The sequence below is a fragment of the Pseudorca crassidens genome, chromosome 20 (assembly GCF_039906515.1).
Source record: "Pseudorca crassidens isolate mPseCra1 chromosome 20, mPseCra1.hap1, whole genome shotgun sequence".
Classification (NCBI taxonomy): domain Eukaryota; kingdom Metazoa; phylum Chordata; class Mammalia; order Artiodactyla; family Delphinidae; genus Pseudorca; species Pseudorca crassidens.
Window position 1 is genome coordinate 59,491,113 of NC_090315.1, and position 21,384 is coordinate 59,512,496.

Sequence of the window (21,384 nt, forward strand, 5' to 3'; positions counted from 1 at the left end):
CTGTCCTCGTGAAGAATCCTCTGGCCCATGGGGAGATCCCGCTGCAGACTTCAGCTCTGCAGGCTGGAAACTTCATTTCACTACCAGGGAGATGCTTTGGTTTGACTTGGTACAGACCCTGAAAGCAAAACGTAATTTACAAGGATGTGATGTAGGCTTACAAGGCCCGAGAGCCAGTTGCTTCTGGCATTGCTGCTCCCTGGGTTAAAGTACATAAGGGCTTTATCTGTGAAGTAGGCTGGCGAGGGGTTAAGTGTACCATCACCAGCTCAGACTGCCTGGGTCCCAGCTCTGGCTTACTGCCCTACGTGCTTTATTTCCTCGTTACAGACATGAGGTTATTCTCCCATTTTACAGATTACGGGATGGGGCACAGAGAGGTTAAGTGACTTGTTTAAAGGCACACAGCCGGTAAAGTCAGAGCTTGGATTTGAATTCCAGTTGGGCTGCACCAGAGACCACTCAGTGCCTGATGTGTTGCTGTTTTCGCTTGAGCATCTGTACAACTCCTGGCACAAAATAGGTGCTCAGTAAATGTTTATTAACTAAACAAACATGTCCAAACCCTAGGAAAGGGTCAACCTCTAAGGGTCTTTTCAAGCGATTTCCTCATCTTTTGCCCTGTAACAGTGATTTCTCCCCAACTCCCCAACCAAACCAAAGTCAACAACAAAACCAGCTACACTCAGATGTCCACTGCCCTCCAGCTGACCAGTGACCTCCCGATCCTTCCCTTCCTAGACCTGCCCTGTGGGCAGCACCTGGTCTTGGGTTGGACGTTTCTTGGGGTCTCATTCCTTCCATAAAACTTAGCTGTGCTCTTGTCAGATTCAGGCCAGCGCACCAGCAGGCAGGATTGTCATCCTCGGGGATTACAGACCCTTCGAGAATCTGATGGACGCTCCCACTGCCACTCTCAGAAATGCACGGGGAGGCTCCCGTTATTGCTAGTCTGGGGCAGGTCTGAGGTTGACGGTGACAAACCTATCTTAGTTTTCCCAGGATCGTCCATCCCAATTTTAGCGCTAAAGCCCCGCATTCCTGGTGTCGCCATTTACCCGATTAATTCCACCAATTACTGTGGCAGAAAATAGCTCTAACTGTGGAATGTATGTGTTTTATTGAAAAAAGCTGAAAACAGGATATTTAGGGTGTCCTGACAGACAGAGTCCTTGCAAAAGCAGGGTATAATCCCCAGACACAGGACGAGTCCATGCAGGCGGCCCACACATCCCTGAACGCCTTGGTCCCAGGACGGCTGACAGTGCTGACCACGCAACTGAGGAGTGAGGTTCACTGCCGACGTCCTTCCCAAGGATGCGGAAACCTTTTAAGAGATTAATTAATTTATGTTTTGGCCGCGCCACACAGCACGTGGGATCTTAGTTCCCCCACCAGGGATTGAACCTGCACCGCCTGCGTTGGAAACATGAGTCTTAACCCCTGGACCGCCAGGGAAGTCCCTGGATGCTGAAATCTTTTCAGGAAATTCATGTGATGCAAGTCTTCATCCCAGCGGTTCTCAGCTCAGGCTGCGCTTTGGGATCGCCTGGGTGACTGTGTGAAGGCACTGAGGCGTGGGCCTTATCCTAGGTGCGTCTGCAGGGTCTAAAATCGGCCCCAGGTGATTCAAGTGCAGGTTCAAACCACTGCCTTCATTCCCAAGTTGCCTGGACAACCAGTTGAAAACAGAGACCTCTCTGCCTAACCCAGGGCTGCTGGGCCATGATCTGCGGGGCAGCAAAGCTGGGGTTAACCAGCCCGTGGGTGCTGTTGAGGCCAGGCCGGGGGAGGCTCCACCTCACGCAGAGGAGCCTGTTAACAAAGGGGGGCCCAGGTGCTGAGACAGGCTGTCGGGGGAGGGGTGGGGAGGCCGGGAAATGCGAGGTTCCCGCAGGGACGTAGGAACCCCTTCTGCCAGCAGGCCTTTGCATCTGACATCCTCACAAGCTGGCTGTCATGTCCCAAATGAACACGAGGTGGCATCCAGCCTCCGTGCTTGTCCTGGAGCCCCCAGAGGCAGGCTCTGCAGTAAAAAAAAAATTTTTTTTTCTTTTTTTTTTATTTGTGGTACGCGGGCCTCTCACTGTTGTGGCCTCTCCCGTCGCAGAGCACAGGCTCCGGACGCGCAGGCTCAGCGGCCATGGCTCACGGGCCCAGCCGCTCCGTGGCATGTGGGATCCTCCCGGACCGGGGCCCGAACCCGCGTCCCCCGCATCGGCAGGCGGACTCTCAACCGCTGCGCCACCAGGGAAGCCCCCCGCCCCCATTTTTTTTTTCCCCTTGTCAAGCTTGTCTACTGAATAGTTGGCAGGAGAGTTTGTGCAATCTGGACTGTGGGGCAGTGATCTGAATTGTCCTGCCGCGTACGCGACGTGCCTTCAAAAGTCTTGTATTTGATCGTGAAAATCCACAGAAATTTTGTGTTTTACTCCATGACACTGCTGTGTTTGTTTTAATATAGAAATAATGATTGCCACAAATTCCAAGTAAAATTGCCCCCCAAGGAAGATGCACTGGCTTTTGCAGGCTTCTCGGACCTGCCTCCTGACACGCGCAGGGGAGGGACCGAGATTGACTGTCCCCCCCCTTGGTTCATTTTCACGTCAGTGCTAGCGTCCTGCCGCGGGAAGGACAGGACCCCCCCCATCCTCGGGGATCAGGTGACGAGCGTGTCATCATCAAATCGCCCTTCAGCTGTTGTCCACCTCCACGCTTTGGAGGATGGATGTTATGTGACAGAACTGAAAACCATCTGAGAGATGGTGTAGGAGACTCACTTCAGAAATGGCAAAATAGAAACTCAGGGCGGCGAGGCAGTGGGGTGGTGCGAGCGGGGAGCCGGGCTCTGATCAGGTTCTGGTCGGCCAGCAGCCGTGGGGAGTGTCCTGCCCTCTTCCTGCCTGTTTCCTGGTTGGAAGTGCTGTTGCTGGGGAGTTGCGAGGGTTCCTGAGCAAGTTCTGAGACTCTGGCCACCCCGAGTAGCAGCTCCCTAAATGCCGTGAGTCCCAGAACCCACGTGTCATCCAGAGGCCGTCCAGTGGTGATACGGCCCCCGTGATGGAAACACCAGGTTTTAAGGGGAAAACAAAGTTTCCAGAGGCCTTTTCAGAGCCTTTGGCTCTCAGCACAGAGTGGCCGAGTCCGGGCTCAGCCTCCTTCTGGTAGGTCCCATCTGGAGGGCGGAGCAGTGCCCAGCTGCCCTTCTTGCTCTGGCTCAGCGCCGCCAGGAGAGACGCATTTTCCCAGACGCTTAACAGTTTGGGTTCGTGCTTCTGGCCCTGGGCTCTGTGGACCTCCGATGTGTGTGTGTGTGTGTGTGTGTGTGTGTGTGTGTGTGTGTGTGTGCGCGCGCGCGCGCGCGCGCGCACGTGCGTGTGCGTCTCAAAAGCCACAGGAGTAAACAGGGTATGTTTTCTTGGGGCATCATTTTCACTTGAAGTTTTGGAAAAAGTTTCTTGTTGTTACAAGTAGAAGAAACGTGGATATACCGCAGAGTAGAAAGAGGCTCAAGTCCGTTTTAAAGGTAAGACACACCACTTTAAGGAGATTTGCATGGAGGCCAGCTTGAGCCACCCGTGGAGGGCTTCTCTGCCTAGAGCGACTTGGAGAATAAGTCCATCAACAACACCCATTTCTTGAGCACCTACTACGTGCAAGGCACGGTGCTAGACATGGAGGGGCGGGAAGTAGGAACTACAGCGCCTTCTCCCGAGGATCTTGTGGTCTCCACCATCCTCATCATCACTATTATGACCATCACCACCTCCTTCTTCACCTTCGTAAGCTCCAGAACACCTGTGTCTGCGTTGTTCCCTACTGTAACACTGGCACGTATTAGATACTCAGTAAATAATCACGCTAACGTCTATGTTGTGTATCACCTGGTAGAGTCAGGAGCTAAACCCTGGTCTGTCCCACTGCAGTGCCTGGACATTCCACCTTCAACCATGATGGCCCGAGGTTCCTGGCACAGCTGTCAGGCAGGACGCAAGCTCAGAGGCTGGCTGGGTTAGGGATGGCTTTGGTTTAGTTTCTCTGTTGGGTACTGAGACAATCAGGGTCCACATACCAGAGGGCACAAGCTGGAGGTGACCACGTGTGTCCAGAGGTGTGACCAGCAGGGGGTTTAGGCAGCATTTCCATGTCTGGGGCTTCTTGGCCAGTGGCCACGTTGGCTTCTGGTGCTTCCCAAGCGTTTCTGTACACGCTGTAGCTGTGCCAGGCTGGAGAGGGACTCGTGGGGTTTTCCCTTCGATCAGGAACCTGCTGGGGTCACCTGCAAAGCAAGTCACAAGGTTGCCCCAGAGGACTTTCCCAGCCATTAGGGCTACCACTTCCTCAGACCTCCCAGATGTCCCCTGGAAAACACCAGCTTGGGATCCTCATGAGTGGCAGAACCACTGTTCTGGGGCTGCAGGGGAGATGGGCTGGAGAGACTGAGCACCCACGTCCTGGATGAGCATCCTGGTCCTCTGCCGGAGGGCTTTGCTCATGAATGTGCACGTGACCCACACTGGACCCGCGGGATGCCAGGACTTCTGCTGCATCTGGAACGGTGAGGGTGTGAGTCTGCACCCACGGGGGGACCTGGTTATAGTGAGTCCACCTGACAGTGATGAAGCCAAAAGAGGAACGTGGAGCCAGAGATGGAGAGAGACTTGGGCTTTCTGGATTCAGCTTGACATAAGCCAAGCATCCCCTGGACCTTTTGCTTGCCCGAGCCAATAAATTCCATTTTTCTCCTTTATCTACTCCAGCCACTTTAGGTTGGGGTTTTTTTTTTTTTTGGTCATTCATAACAGAAAGGTCCCAACAGACAGGTTCAAAGACTTTTGAACCCTCTTTGAGAATCCAACAACAGCTAAGAATCCTCTCCCCAGAAATACGTACAAGCGTGCAGATACATACAAGCATGTGGTTGAGCACACGGGCTCAGTGGATCTCTTTCATGGGTCTTCTAGGTACCAAGAATCTCAGGCTGAAATGGATTTGAAAAAAATGCTAAAAAGTTCTTGGAAGCCCACCCTGGGCATCTGAGATCAGAGGAGACGTTTTAACTGTGGATCTGGTCTCCACCCCCTCCCGAATCATAGATGAACAGCTGAGGTTCAGAGAGGTGAGCTTAGAGGTATAAACACTTGCCCGCTCCCCTGTGCACGCACACCTGGCTTTATTGTGCTTTGCTTTACTGGGCTTCGTAGGTGGTGCATTTTTTTTTACAAATTGAAGGTTTGTGGCACCCCGGTGTTGAGCAGGTCTATTAGTGCCATTTTCCAACAGCATTTGCTCACTTTATGTCCATGTGTCACATTTTGATAATTCTCGCAATATTTTAAACTTTTTCATTATTATTTGTGCTCTGTGATCTTAGATGTTACTGTTGTAATTATTTTTTTGTTTTTGCACATTTTTTCAACATAATACTACGGCACACTTAATAGGCTCAGTAGAGTGTAAAGGTAACTTTTACGTGCACTGAGAAACCAAAAGATTCATGACTCACTTTTTCTTGCGTGGACTGGAACCGAATCCTCAGTAGCTCCGAGTTATTCCCTTAAAAGTGTTTTCAACTTGAAGCAATCCCGAAAAGCAGAACCTCAGAATCCAGTGCCACCTGCACACCATCGACACAAAAGGGAGCCGGTGGCCAGATGCTGGGATGCACGGCCTTGGGGACCCGTGTCCTGGCCCCGCTCCAGGCTTTCCCATGTTTACTCCACACAGAGCCTTTCATTGCCAGACTTCTGCTCATGGTGACTGAACCTTGGTCACTGGCCACAGAACCCTCCACGAGTTTTTGAAATAATCATATATATCCCAAGAATGCAAGGATTCTTCAGTATATGCAAATCAATCAGTGTGATAAACCATATTAATAAATTGAAGCAGAAAAACCATATGATCATCTCAATAGATGCAGAAAAAGCTTTCGACAAAATTCAACACCCATTTGTGGTAAAAACCCTCTAGAAAGTAAGCATAGAGGGAACTTACCTCAACATAGTAAAGGCCATATATGACAAACCCGCAGCTAACATCATTCTCAATGGTGAAAAGCTGAAAGCATTTCCTCTAAGATCAGGAACAAGACAAGGTTGCCCACTTGCACCACTATTATCACCATAGTTTTGGAAGTTTTCGCCAAGCAATCAGAGAAGAAAAAGAAATAAAGGAATCCAATTCGGAAAAGAAGAAGTAAAACTGTCACTGTTTGCAGATGACATGATACTATACATAGAGAATCCTAAAGATGCCACCAGAAAACTACTAGAGCTAATCAATGAATTTGGTAAAGTAGCAAGATACAAAATTAATGCACAGAAATCTCTTGCATTCCTATACACTAACGATGAAAAATCTGAAAGAGAAATTAAGGAAACACTCCCATTTACCATTGCAACAAAAAGAATAAAATACCTAGGAATAAACCTACCTAGGGAGACAAAAGACCTGTATGCAGAAAACTATAAGACACTGATGAAGGAAATTAAAGATGATACAAACAGATGGAGAGATATACCATGTTCTTGGATTGGAAGAATCAACATTGTGAAAATGACTCTGCTACCCAAAGCAATCTACAGACTCAATGCAATCCCTGTCAAACTATCAATGGCCTTTTTCACAGAACTGGAATAAAAAATTTCACAATTTGTATGGAAATACAAAAGATTCTGAATAGCCAAAGCAATCTTGAGAAAGAAAAACGGAGCTGGAGGGATCAGGCTCCCTGACTTCAGACTACAGCTATACTACAGCTATACAGACTACTATAGCTATACAGACTACTACAGCTATACAGACTACTACAGCTATACAGACTACTGTAGCTATACTACAAAGCTACAGTAATCAAGACAGTATGGTACTGGCACAAAAACAGAAATATAGATCAATGGAACAGGATAGAAAGCCCAGAGATAAACCCATGCACATATGGTCACCTTATCTTTGACAAAAGAGGCAAGAATATACAATGGAGAAAAGACAGCCGCTTCAATAAGTGGTGCTGGGAAAACTGGACAGCTACATGTAAAAGAATGAAATTAGAACACTCCCTAATACCATGCACAAAAAGAAACTCAAGGGGCTTCCCTGGTGGCACAGTGGTTGGGAGTCTGCCTGCCAATGCAGGGGACGCGGGTTCGCGCCCTGGTCCGGGAAGATCCCACATGCCGTGGAGCAACTGGGCGTGTGAGCCACAGTTACTGAGCCTGCGTGTCTGGAGCCTGTGCTCTGCAGCGAGAGGCCGCAATAGTGAGAGGCCCACGCACTGCGATGAAGAGTGGCCCCTGCTCGCCGCAACTAGAGAAAGCCCTCGCACAGAAACGAAGACCCAACACAGCCAAAAATAAATAAATAAATAAATTTAAAGAGGCAAAAAAAAACCTCAAAATGGATTAAAGACCTAAATGTGAGGCCAGACACTATAAAACTCTTAGAGGAAAATGCAGGTAGAACACTCTATGACATAAATCACAGCAAGATCCTTTTTGACCCACGTCCTAGAGCAATGGAAATAAAAATAAACAAATGGGACCTACTGAAACTTAAAAGCTTTTGCACAGCAAAGGAAACCATAAACAAGACGAAAAGACAACACTCAGAATGGGAGAAAATATTTGCAAACGAATCAGTGGACAAAGGATTAGTCTCCAAAATATATAAGCAGCTCATGCAGCTCAATATCAAAAAAACAAACAACCCAATCCAAAAATGGGCAGAAGACCTATATAGACATTTCTTCAAAGAAGATATACAGACTGCCAACAAACACATGAAAGGATGCTCAACATCACTAATCATTAGAGAAATGCAAATCAAAACTACAATGAGGTATCACCTCACACCAGTCAGAATGGCCATCATCAAAAAATCTACAAACAATAAATGCTGGAGAGGGTGTGGAGAAAAGGGAACCCTCTTGCACTGTTGGTGGGAATGTAAATTGATACAGCCACTATGGAGAACAGTATGGAGGATCTAAAAATAGGACTACCATATGACACAGCAATCCTACTACTGGGCATATACCCTGAGAAAACCATAATTCAGAAAGAGTCATGTACCACAATGTTCATCGCAGCGCTGCTTACAATAGCCAGGACATGGAAGCAACCTAAGTGTCCATCGACAGATGAATGGATAAAGAAGATGTGGCACATATATACAATGCAATATTAGCCATAAAAAGAAATGAAATTGAGTTATTTGTAGTGAGGTGGATGGACCTAGAGCCTGTCATACAGAGTGAAGCAAGTCAGGAAGAGAAAAACAAATACCGTATGCTAACACATATATATGGAATCTGAAAAAGAAAATGGTTCTGAAGAACCTAGGGGCAGGACAGGAATAAAGACAGACATAGAATGGAGTTGAGGACACGGGGAGGGGGAAGGGTAAGCTGGCACGAAGTGAGAGAGTGGCATGGACATATATACACTACCAAATGTAAAATAGCTAGCTGGTGGGAAGCAGCTGCATTGCATGGGGAGATCAGCTCGGTGCTTTGTGACCACCTAGAGGGGTGGGATGGGGGGGGTGGGAGGGAGATGCAAGAGGGAGGAGACATGGGGATGTATGTATAGCTGATTGACTTTATCATACAGCAGAAGCTAACACACCATTGTAAAGCAATTATACTCCAGTAAAGATGTTAAAAAAATATTGATGCCAATATTCATTAAATTCGTTCTAATAAACATTTTATCACAGGTTCACATATTAGACTACTACAGCTTTTCATGTAGTTTGGTAAAAAGCTGAGAAATATGGTCCATACATGGACTACTTGAAATGTAATTTTATAAAGTCTAATTTCCATTCTGGAAAAAACGAAATAATAACAACTGGAAAAAAATATATATAGCCAGGGGCTGGAGCAGTGGAACGCTGAGCTATTTATGTTGTAAGTGAATTATGTACTTTTGTCCATTTGCACAGAACAGATCCTTCAGATGTTTATATAATAACGATCCCTGTGGGTCTCAGAATCAGAAAAGCCAATGTTTGTTTCAGTTGTCTGAGCAGCCAGAAGATTTCTTTTCTTGGGCTTGAAAAATACGGCAGGTTCTCGGAGGCCGGCTTGCTGTGTCAGCGCGGTTGGTAGTCTCCCACGGGGTTCTTGAAAGGGAGGGGAGGGAAGACCTGTTGTAGGGTTAGGGGGCCTCCCTCGGAGCCGGAGGGTGCTGTCTGGCCGTCATCAAAGCCACGATTCCACGGTCAGGGAGGGCCTCGTTCCACTCCTGTTTTGTCTGCTGGAGGCTTCAATCCTGAGGATGTATCTTGGGATAAATCCTGGAGTCCAGTGTCTGCTGCAGAGATCGTCAGCCATTTGCCTAATATTCTTCAGAGTGTTGACTCAGTGTTAGAGAAAAGGCCTGTGCAATTGGGTTGGTTGGTTTGTTTTTTGCTTTAAAATTGTTATGAAATATTTCAGACATAGAAACCTCTGCGCAAGATACCGCAGTGAACCCCATGGACCTGTCACGTGGTGTAAGAAACAAAACATTACCTGGGGCCTCTTCTCAGTTGGCCCCTCCCTCCCCCAGAAGTGATGCTCTCCTCGACACAGGTGTTTTTCCCTGTGGGCATTTTTCTCCGGCCCTTGAAATTTCCTTCCAAAAGGGGTGACCTCAGGGTGAGCCTTCATTTTTCCAAAGGAACCCCGAGACCTCCTGTACTGTAGCCTTCGTGTGGCCTTGGGGGCACTTGGGCATCTGGGACAGTGCAGGGGGACCCTTGAGGGTGAGCGGCTGAGTCCTGGTTCTGGTTGACCCCCCCTCCCCCGCCTGACCTGGGTTGACTGTGTCACCTCCCTGTGATGCTGCAGCTTCCTCCTCAAAACACTGGTGTCACGGCGGGCCCACTTGGGAGGGCTGTCGGGAGGACGGAGGGGGCCAGCTCCCGCCGCCTCGGTACATGTTAGCTGTTATTATTATTGTGCGACCTCTGGACAGGTTTGGGCGCCATTCCTCAGGGGGCGGGAGGAGGGGAGCTGCCCCACCTGGGCCTTGGGGGGCCCCGGGGCCTGTCCTGCCACTTTGGCTGGACGGCGCAGCCTCTCGGCAAACAGACGGTGCTGGATTCCTGCCCCAGAATAAAAAAGCAAAAGAAAGGGGTTTCTTCATAAGCTGTTTAGCAACCCAGGGAGGGAAAAAACAATCAGAGACGTGGAAACAGCTCCGGGGGGGGGTCCGCCATGCGGTGAACCCGCAGAGCCCCCGGCCCCTGCCGCCCAGGCTGTGCCGTCGGGAAAGGGGAACAGGAAAAGCACGGCGGGTTGAGCAACAGGAGCCCAGATTGGGGCCGGGCGACCACAGCCCTGGACGCCACAGCCGCCGGGCGTTTGCACAGGAAGCACCCGCAGCCCGGCTCGAGTGGGCCCTCCTGTGCAGGCGGCGCCTTGGGGTCAGGCCCGGGCCGCCACTGTCCTGCGCCCATTGCACACCAGGAAGGGGCCGGCCCTGGGGGAAGCCCCCCTCACACCCCAGGGTCAGAGAGGCAGGGGAAGAAGGCACCGACCCCATGCCCTGGGCTGGTGGCTCTTCCCTAAATCCTCGGGTCACGCTTCAGCCTGCCTCTCCCAAGAAGTCCCAGAACTCTCCACGAGGATTGCTACCTTATCAACCGGCACCCTTCTCGTAGCTTGTGACTGCCTGCCCTGGGGTGTATGTAATTTATTTCCAAAACCTATACAAGTAACTCTATTAGAGAAAGTTCAGAAAAAGAAAACAAAATTTACCTACGATCCCACCATCCAAACACTACAGCGACTGTAATTCTGGTATGTGTCCTTCCAGACTTTTTTCCTCAATTCATAGTTTTGCATGTGATTTAAACATAGTGTAGACATAATTGGAGAGCCAGCTTTTGACCAAACATAATCTCACGAGCATTTTCCATGCTGCTGTGGTTTTCATAGCTGTCCTTGTCAGCCCTGGGTGTTTTTTGTTTGTTTTTTTTGCGGTACGCGGGCCTCTCACTGTTGGGGCCTCTCCCGTTGCGGAGCACAGGCTCCGGACACGCAGGCTCAGCGGCCATGGCTCACGGGCTCAGCCACTCCGCGGCATGTGGCATCTTCCTGGACCGGGGCACGAACCCGTGTCCCCTGCATCGGCAGGCGGACTCTCAACCACTGCGCCACCAGGGAAGCCCAGCCCTGGGTGTTTGGACTGCTGTTTTATTTGTAAGGTTTTAAGAAAGTGTTTCACTGTGGAAACATTTCAAGCTTGCATAAAAGTAGAGTGAATCGTAAAAGGAATCACTAGATTCTCATCATCCAGTTTCAACGAGTATCAGCCTGTGGCTCACCGTGCCCCCCTCACCACCCCCCCCGTATTTTTTTTCTTATTGTGGTAGAATACACATAACATAAAACTTACCATTTTTAACCATTTAAGGGCTCAGTTCAGGGTCATTAGGCACATTCATATTGTTCTGCAATCATCACCATCATTGTCTCCAGAAATTTTTCATCTTCTCCCTCCCCTGGCTCTGGGAACCTCTATTCCACTTTCTGTGTCTATGAATTTGACTATCTCGGTGCCTCATATAAGTGGAGTACAAATCCTTGGCCTTCTGTGTCTGACTTCTTTCACGTAGCATAACGTTTGCAAGGTTCACTGAAGTTGTAGCAGGCGTCAGCACTTCATTCCCTTAGAAGGCTGAATAATACTGCACTGTATGTGCGTCCCGCATTTTGTTTATCCATTCATCTGTCGATGCACGTTTGCTCAGGTGTTTTTGAGCAAATTCCAGACATCATCTTGTTTTGTCCACAGATGTGTCGAAGTTCTCTTAAAGATGAGGACTTTTAAAAAAAAAAGCATCACAGCCATAGCATGATCCCATGCAGACAAGTTAACAGTAAGTAATTCCCTTGTATTGTCCAGTATCTAAGCAGGGTCCACGTTGCTCTGATTTTTTCTCGTGAACGTCTTCCTGAAGTTGGTTTGCTTGAATTAGGATCCAAGAAAGGCTGCTGTAAGTCTCCTTTAATTCTTTTTTCTCTCTCTGGCCCTTTGTTTGTGGAAGAAACTGGGTCGTTGTGCTGGAGAATGTCTCACATGCTGACGTGGATGGTGGGTCTCTGTGTGTCCCTCTCTCCCCCAGGCTGGACCCGACTCGAGTTCACTTTTTGGCAGGAAGGGCTCAGAGGGCGCCATGGCCTTCCTGTGACATTGCATCGGGCGGGAGGCATGGCAGTCACCGCCATCACTTTATGTTTTGCTTGTTTTTTCTCCGTTACATTTATTGTTACTCTTTACTTTGAAACTTTTTTGAACTTACAGAAACATAGGAGTATTTCAAAGCATTCCTGTGCACCCTTCACCCAGAGACCCCATTCAGGTTTCCCCACAGATGGGACCCACGGCTCCAGCCTCTTGCTCTTGGGGCGCGACCCCATCCAGGATCACACGATGGCCCGTCGCCAATCTGGATCAGTTCTGGGGTCTTTCCTTGGCATTTGCAGCCTCGACGTGTTTGAATATTCCAAAGTAATCTTTTGTCAAATGCCTCTCAATTTGGGTTTGTCTGATGTTTCCTCATAGCAAGTTATGCATTTTGGCTGGAAAATCACAGAAATAATGCTGGGTTCTTCTAAGGGAATGCTGTGTTTGGGGGGGTTGGTTCATGATGGAGGTCTGTCCACGTTTATCCACTGATATCAATGTGCATTCGTGGATTCCTATTTCATTCAAAGCCAGACCCTGTTACTATCATTATTTACTTTCATCCTCAGCTACCCCTGCATTTCTGGAAGTCGCTTTTGTCACTGAACCATCTATGACAGAGCTTGTCCCACAGCAGGACCTACAGACCCCTCCTCTCTGAATGTGGCTTATTTGTCCCATGATGTGACAGTTCTATTGATGGTCCCTTAATCTGCCTCTACCTTCCCCCAACAGCAGTGCGGCGAATATCCCTGTGCAGGGACCTTGTTCCCTGTGGGAGGCATTCTATTTTAGAAAGCTTGAATCACTGGAAATTTCTTCCTCCTTTTGAACCAAATCCACCTCCTTGCAGCTTCCACCTACCCACTCCTGCTGGCAGGAGCCATGAGCTCTAATGCTTGTCCACCCCGCGGGTCACAGAACCGGTGAAGAAGCGCTTGGGTCCCGCACAGCTTCCCGTCTCCAGGTGCCAGCCATGGCCCTTCCAGCTCCCCCACTGCCCTGGCCTCTGACCCCGCGCCAGCCCCGCTCTCATCACAGCCTGGTCTGCGGTGCCAGGCCCGCAGTGAACACAGCCCTCCCCACGGCCTGACCACAGGGGCCAGCAGGCCTCCCGCCTCCTTTCTTTTGGGCCCCAGGCCTGAGTACCAGTTGCTGACCCTTGCATCTGGCAGCCACGACCTACTGCTGACCCAGCTGGACTTCGGTCTGGCCGAGTCTGCAGGGCCTGTGAGAGATGACGCAGCTTTTTTATTTGCACTGTCAACTGAACTCTCTCTGCGACCCTGGAAATAGGCGTGACCACCCACGTTTACAAATGATGAGGTTACCCGCCCCACGCAGAGGGCCCCCTCAGATTAGGGTAGTGCAGGGGCCCTTTGTGTGGCTGTGAGCGGAACCTCAAGGGAGAGTTGGGGCCCCCAGGCTGGTCGCAGAGGAGCTGTCTCCACCCCAGTCCAGAAGGGGCGAGGGAAGGAAGAAGTTTCTAGAACCAGAAGGACAGAGTCGTGTGGCTTCTGTCTCCCTGAGAGGAGCAGGGGTCTCTGATGAAGGGACACAGCCAGTGGTGGGCAGGGGGGCGGGAGGGTGGCCAGCGGGTAGATGCTCGACAGTGCCCTCCTCCCTCCCTCCAGTCTCCTACGGGGCTCCCCATTAGCCAGCCCTCCCCCCATCCCCACCCCCGAGCCAGTGGAGCCACATGGGCCAGCCTTGCCGGGGCAGGGAGGACAGGCTGGGGGGGCAGGTGGAAGATTCTGGCACAGAGGTTTAGTGAAGGGCCTGAGGTCTGAGAAGGAACTGAGGGAGGGTGGTGGTGGCTAACACATGGGTTCTAGACCAGGGGTCTCAGCTCACCCCCTCTCCTTCCCCCTCCCCCAACCACATGCTCTCTTTAAATCGTGGGCGCCCCCAGCTCTGTGCCTGGTAGGTTGAGCCCCTGTCACGCCAGCCCATGAGTCGGGTGGGTGAGTGAGTGACACCCTCTGTGCTCAGCCCGCAGAGCAAGTGCCCAGGGAAGCTGGTGCAAAGCCTGTGGTCCTGGGCCAAGCCAGGGCGCTGCAGGACCCGCCTGTGCAGCATCTCCGCCCCACGGTGCTGGTCTGTGTTCCTCCTCAGCACATGGCCTGTCTGGAAAAAGCCGTCTCTTCTGATGGATGTTGTTTTCCTGCAGAGCAGGTGGCGGGGCCACTCTGCTCAATTTATTTCCTACTTGATCTGCTTTGCTGGTTGAAATGGAAACAGCGTCAGGCTGAGTATCAGTTAGAATTAAGTTCGAGTGCAAAAGAGGATGGAGGGAAAGTGAGAGGAGTGGAGGGAGGGAAGGGAAAAGGGAAAGAGGAAAGAAGGGAGAGAAGGAAAGGGGGAATGAAGGAAGAATAGGGAAAGAAATGAGAGAGAAAAAGAGGTCTTTCACCAGACAGATCATTTCCCATCCACATATTAAAAAAGAAAACTCCAGAGGGAGCAGCTCCAGGCTGGTGTGGCTACTATATGGTCATCAGTACCTCACGCTTCTCCTGTTGTGCTGTTCTGTCATTCCTAGCACAGTGCCTCATGGTCTAAGATGGCTGCTCGAGCTCCAGCCATCATGTCTGCATTCTAGCCAGCAAGAAGGAGAAAGGAGGAGACAGAGCCAGTCCTTTTGTTTTGAGTAGAATGAATAGAAGGGACATAACACTTCGCCTTACAGTTCATTTGTTTGAAAAGTAGCTTCTCTCCCTGAGAGAATCCTCTGCAAGGATGCACGCCAGCTCTTAATGTTGGGCGCCTCTGGGGATGGGGGTGGGGTGGTGCCCCGATTCTCGCCTGATGGTAGACTCCCACGATTACCAGGAGATGCCTCCAAGAGGTGCAGCCGGAGCCCAAGCCAGTGGGGAGTGAGGAGCTGTGTGCATGAGGTGAAGAGGATGGAGGTGTTGACCTCAAGGGGCAGCCCTGTGGGGAAGCCTAAGCCTTGCAGAGGCCGTCCTGCCAGGGAGGAGTTAGGAATTAGACTGGTGTGGGTCCCTGGGGGGAAGGTCCGGGGAGGCAGATTTCAACTCAGTGTTATAAAGCACTTTCACATTGAAAGCTCTGAAAGAGGCAACACGGTGGCTTTTCTCTGGGTGTTTGCGGTTGGGGGGACAACCTCCCGCACCTCTAAGCGCACTTCCTAGAATAGAGATCGGGGACCCTTCTGGTCCACGGAGGAGTTCCTGAAAACTGGCAAGGTGTAAGGGAGTGAAGCCCGGGATCCCGCACGGGGGGGTCATTAACCTTTGTTGCGCGTGCTCGGTCTGTGCCAGGTGCTGTCGCGAGAGTTCCCTGGGCTTGCCCAGTCCTTCAAGCCCCTGCATCCGCAGCCCAGCAAGCAGAGGCTGGCGGCCGTCTGTCCACAGCCTGCAGGGACAGAGGCTTGACCTGGACAGCACGTCCGTCTGGTGGACCAGACTGGAGCAGAGATACGCAGGCCAAGAGTCAGGCGTGGTTTCCACCCCTACACAGACTGGGTGGCCCCACGAGGGTGTCGGCGTAGCTGAAGGAAGACGGGTTTCCAGGGCAGAGGGAGGGACTTGGCCCGCATCTGGGGAAGGGAGAGTCCCAGAGGCCCGGCCCCTCCAGGAGGTGCCCAGGGCAGTGGGTATCAGCTCTGCCCCACAACGTTCTGGGCCCACTGGCTGCGGACGCCCGTCCAGTGCAGGATGGAGGACCCAGACCTCTTAGCTGGGGCTGCGGAGCGTCTGCTTCATGCAGCCCCTGCTGTCTGGCCCTGCGCCGGCCGAGACACTGCCTGTTTATGACCCGGCTTCCCGTGCAGATCCATCTAGAGGGAGAGACTGCACAGGTAACGCTGACAGGCGTCTTCCGGTCCCCCGACACGCGGAATCTTCAGTGACGATCAGTGCAGCAGCCTTCTGGTTTCCCAAGCTCGGCTAGCAAGCCGGGGTCTGCGCTTGATCTGCGTCTTTGAGACTGGCAGACCCTGGAGGAGCAGAATTAGGGGGACAAGGGGACGAAGGCCACCCCAGGAGGCCTCCTGGGGAGGGCTACCTGGTCTCCCCAGCCACCCTGAGGTCCACATTCCAGATCCTTCTCCACAGTGGCACGTGCTGCTGGTTGGGGTATCAGGATGGGGCTGGGGATTCTGGGGGTGGAAACTCCTTGCTGGCATCCCCCCAGCCCTTCTGGAAGGTGGGTTGTCCTTTACGAATAACGAACAGAAAGCAAGTACTCAGCTAGGAGAGTCATGGCAGGCCGAGGCCCTCTGTCTCGGGGGCCTGTCAGACAGCCCCGCAGACACGAAGCAGCCTGAGCTCCTGCAGGCGTGCAGGTGCTGACGCCCGCCGCCTGGAGAAGAAGGAGGGCAGTTCTCAAAGGAAACCCGTTGGCAGCTCCGGTCTGAGTCCCCTTGTGCTGTGTGTTGGAGAACGTTGGTTCTGAAGCCAGGAGGGGGTCTTGGAGCTCCTAATTCAGCCCCTCACGGGACAATAAGCCCAGGGCTTGCTCCTTCCTCTGGTGGGTGCTGGTAGATTTCGCAACCAGCTGGCCTGGGGGAGAGCCCTGATTCCTTAGTGCTGGCCCACTACCATGGAAGCGCTCCCACCAAGGCCGATCTCAAGCTGCCAACGTGGCCTCACCACACGTGGAGTTGGAAAGGAGTGCCCCCCTGTGGGTCTGGAACCCTGATGGACTGGGCTGAAGGTCACTTGTCCTCTAACCGCACACAGAGAGGGGCAGCAATTAACCCCTGTGCCAGGGAAGCCATAAGCAAAAGAAGCCTTTGGGAAGTTTCAAAGGTATCTCTCGAAGCCAACAACCGTGCCTCGCCTGAGGACGCGCGGCATACAGGAGAGCACAGTCAAGGCGGCGCGTGGCCGTGGGTGAGCCACGGAGGAATGGGACAGCTCAGGGTCACTCGTGGCCCCCAGGGACCTGCTGTGCTCTGGGAACCTGGCTGCATCATTGCAATCCTGTTGACTGTAGTTTTGAGTCTTTTCATGTTTTCCAGTGAGCAGTGCAAGAATTGAACGTAAGAAGTGGGTTGCAAAGAGTAGAGAACCACTGCTCTGAGGATTGAGGGCTTTGAAGCCACTACAAAATAGCACTTTGCTGTCAAACCCCGGGCTTTAGAAACATCAGTGGGTGGAGTGGTCTGGAAAGGGCCAACGATGTGAGCTCAGTCCTGTGGCTGGGGGGTGGGGGGTGGCGACAGCAGTCCTGCTGCAGAGGGTTTGGAAGGCACGGTCACTGAGCCTCAGCTGGCTCTTCGGTCACGCGGGGATCGTAACCCCCGCGTCGGAATTGTCGGCAGAATCAAATGCCGGTGAAACGCTCAGCATTAAAGTTGATTTAAAAGGTCACTGTTAAAAGCAGGCTGAAAGGCTGCTGGCTGACGGTAACAGTAGGAGACTTACACCCTAAAAGTCATTTGTAAAAATAGCTTCCTGGCTTTTGAGATCAGTTGAGCTTCTATCCAGACCTCAGAATAAAATAGTGACAAAGTCAAAAATGATTCTGTGTTCGACTTTGGAGTCCAGGCTGCTTTGAGAAGTGGGAGTGAATGCCGTTCTGAGAATTCGTCATGAAGTAAAACGTTGAATAAGGGAATTTAAAAATTTTTATCTTTTGGAGAAAGAGGCAAATTATAAAAAAGGTTGATGACCTTAGGCTTCCAGGGGCCGTCCTGGGCTGGTGTGGGTCCACCCCGTCTCACCCATCTACGGAGAACACTCTTGACTTGTAGAAGCGGAAGTGCTTCCGGGTCCTCGGAAGCCTCATCTCAGGAAACTGCCATGGCGCTTGTGTTGAGTGCGAGTCATCCGTCTCAGCGCCAGGGACTCTGGAGACCTGCAGTTCAGTTCTCCCCTCCCCTCCCCTCCCCTCCCCCTCCTCTCCCTCTCCCCTCCCCTCCCCTCCCCTCCCCCTCCTCTCCCTCTCCCCTCCCCCTCCTCTCCCTCTCCCCTCCCCCTCCTCTCCCTCTCCCCTCCCCCTCCTCTCCCTCTCCCCTCCCCCTCCCTCCCTCTCCTCCCCTCCCTCTCCTCTCCTCTCCCCTCCCTGGCAGTGAGGCCTTAGCCCCCCAGCCTCACAGCTCAGCCTCCGAGAGCCACAGGAGTGACCCACCCAGGTGACAACTCGTGAATCACGGGCTGGATGTGGGTGTTCAGTTTCTTACATGGCCTGGGGTCCCCTCCCAGAGGGTGGCAGCAGTCTTTCCTGCCCCTTGACACTCAGGCCACTGAGCTGTGTTCCCAGGCAGGGAGCTGGGGTGACTCCCTAGAGGATAGAGGTGAAAATAGATGAAACCCAACGTCGGGTGCGAGAGGCAGCTCGAGAGACATCGGCTGCTCTGGGGCTCAAGCATTGCCCCCGTTTTTGACCAACAAGACCCATTTCCCCCCCATTCTGTGCAGTAAGGAGCGTCCCAGCTGGATTGGATCCAGAAAGGAGCTGAGAACATTAGAAAGCAGTTGGTGCCGTGCTGAGTGTACCGGTGAGACCGAGGGGCGGAGGGTTCCTTGCTCACGAAGTGAGGAGTGAGCATTGGTGAGTGTCCCAGGAGAGAGGGGTAAGATGTGATTCGGCAAACACCTGAGGCGCAGGGCCCAGGGCAGCCAGGGCAGGTGAAGCCGGGCGAGTCGTCTGGGCTGCACAGGTGGGAGCAGCGTCAGGGTTTCCCGAGGGGGCCCCGGCGCCCAGCATTCGGCGTGCCTGCGAGGCTTGGTAGGGAGGGAGGAGGAAGTCGCTGGACCTGTCCCCGCGCGTCCCTGCCCACCCTCTGCCCTCTCCTGGAGTCGGGCCCTCTGGGGCTCAGTCTCTACCTCGGTGCCGCCCGCCCCATCTCCAGGGAGTCGGTTGATGAGGACAGGCCTGCTGTGTATGCTGTTGGCCAGGCTCTGCGGGGGCCCCGGGGACGGGCAGGTGGGTGCACCAGTACGGGAAGGCAGATGGCGCTCCAGAAATGAACGAAGAACAAAACAAACACCAGTGTGGTCTTGACCTTGTCCTCGCTGGGTCCCTGGGAACTGGGCTCCGCACTCCAGCTGGGTCAGGCTGTGCTCTTTCAGTTCCCCATCGGCCCTCGTTCCCAGGGCTGCTGCTGCCCAACGCAGCTGGAAGCCTGGCCATGGGGCTGTGGTCCCTGGCCTGCGGCTGGCGCGGCAGCTGGGAGCGGGGCTCTGCGTGCCAGCGCCTGTCCCGGCCTGGATGGGGACATGGGTGTGGCCCGTCTGGCCGTGAGTGTTGGCTCTCAGAGGGCTGGGGGTGCAGGGGAAGGCCGGGGTCCACGGCTTCCCGGCCTGAGCTCAATGCTGTTGTCATCGGGCGAGGCACCAGCCCCTCGGACCGCCCCTCTCTGTTAACTTGGGTGATAAGATCTACGGCACAGGGTCGCTGGGGGGTCAAAGGGGCCGTGTGTGTAAACCCCCTCGCACTATGCACCAGACGTTGACTGTGTCCCCCTTCCCTTTGGAGGTCCCTCTCAGGACCTTCTGGCGCCTCCAAGCCCTCTCCTTCCTTCCCCACGCAGGACACCTCACTGCTCTCCCCACATCCGGGACGGTCCCTCTGCTTCCCTTTGGAGGTTGGTGGTGTGGGTCCCCTCAGCTCGGCCTGCCCTTCTCTCTGCAGACACAGAGCGCTCAACTGGGACCACGTCTGGTGCAGGGGGTGCTCACTACATTGGCCAGATGAAAGGGTCCCAGTGAGGAGTCCCCACCAGAGGGGTGGCTGGGGGTCAGGGGTTTGGGACGCCTTTCAGTGGAGTCTGTCTGTGCCCTCACACCCCCGCCTGCAGAGGGCCACACAGCCACCTCCAAAACTCGGGGTGACCACGGGACAATCCAACTCGTGGGAAGTCAAAGCCAAAAGCTCCCTGCTGGCGTGAGCTCAGGGTCACTGCTTTTACCGACGAGCTGGAAGCAAGAAACAGTCCTGAGTCCCAGGGAAAAGACTCTCTTGCCATTGTCCCCGAGACGTCCTCTGTCAGACTCCATTTCTGGAAGTTCCCCCGCCTGGGCAGGTACATTCACCTCCAGCCCCCTTGTAGCGTGGAACCCAGAGACCAGGAGCCCATCCCCCTGTGGGCAGAGGGGGCATGGGGTGGGGGTGACCTCCCACGTGCACTTGCTGGCCGGGGTAGAGCCGGGGACTCTGTTCCCTGTCCCGTCTCCACAGGGTCCCCGAGGAGAGGGCACGGGCTGGGTTTCAAAGTGCAGGGACAGGCAGCCTCTACTGTAGGTCTTTGGAGTTCAGTGAGCCTCCCCGAATCCTCACGGGGTCCAGGAGACAGGGCTGCAGGGGGCCAGGTAAAGGTTAACACCTGGATATCCAGAGTTACCGGGGAGACCCTGCACCTCACACGGGTGTCCCCTTTCGGCCTTAAGGTTGTAAGTTCTTCCCCAGGATAACAGTTAGTGGGGAGCCCCCGGGTTGAACGCTGCTGCAGCTCCCATGTTTGCTCTGCTGCGGCAGTGGGTTGGAGGGGGTTTGCTTCTGGGCCTGCTTCATGAGAAGCCTTTCATTTCCTTCCCCTCTTCCCACCCAAGGGGATGCCCTCCACCCCTTCAGCCCGGCCACAGACTCCCCAGCCTCCAAAACTCAAGGAAGACCCTTCTGGAAGCTTTCTCTCCACCACTCCCCTGCCATCCGCTGCATCAAATCCTTCTCCCCAGGGCCAGGGGGTGGGGCTGTGCAGGGGAATGCAGGCTGAGCTGGGCTCCGTCCCAACCTCACCGCTCGCTGGAGGGGAGGCGGGGGCTCCTGGGAACGCAGCTTTGCCTCTTCCAGTTCTGTTTTCTCACCTGTCGACTAGGCAGAGTACGGAAGCGCACAGAGCGCTCTGCGTGGATCCCTGGGCCGCTGGGCCGCGTGTGGATGGAGGGGGACGAGGACACGGGAAGCCGGGAGCCCCCAAGCTGGCCCAGCCCGTCCCTCCCTCCGTGTAACCCTGGGGGAGTGGCTTCTTCCTCGGGTACAGAATTTCCTAAGCCTTCGAATGTGGGGATTAGAGACTCTAAGCTCAAAGGTTCCTTCTGGAAGGTGCCGGAATCTCTTAAGTGTGTTGTGAGGGGCTTTGGACGCCGCGTAAGGTATTTCTTTTTTTATATACATAAATTTATTTATTTATTTATTTTTGGCTGTGTTGGGTCCTCGTTTCTGTGCGAGGACTTTCTCTAGTTGCGGCGAGCGGGGGCTACTCTTCATCGCAGTGCGTGGGCCTCTCACTGTC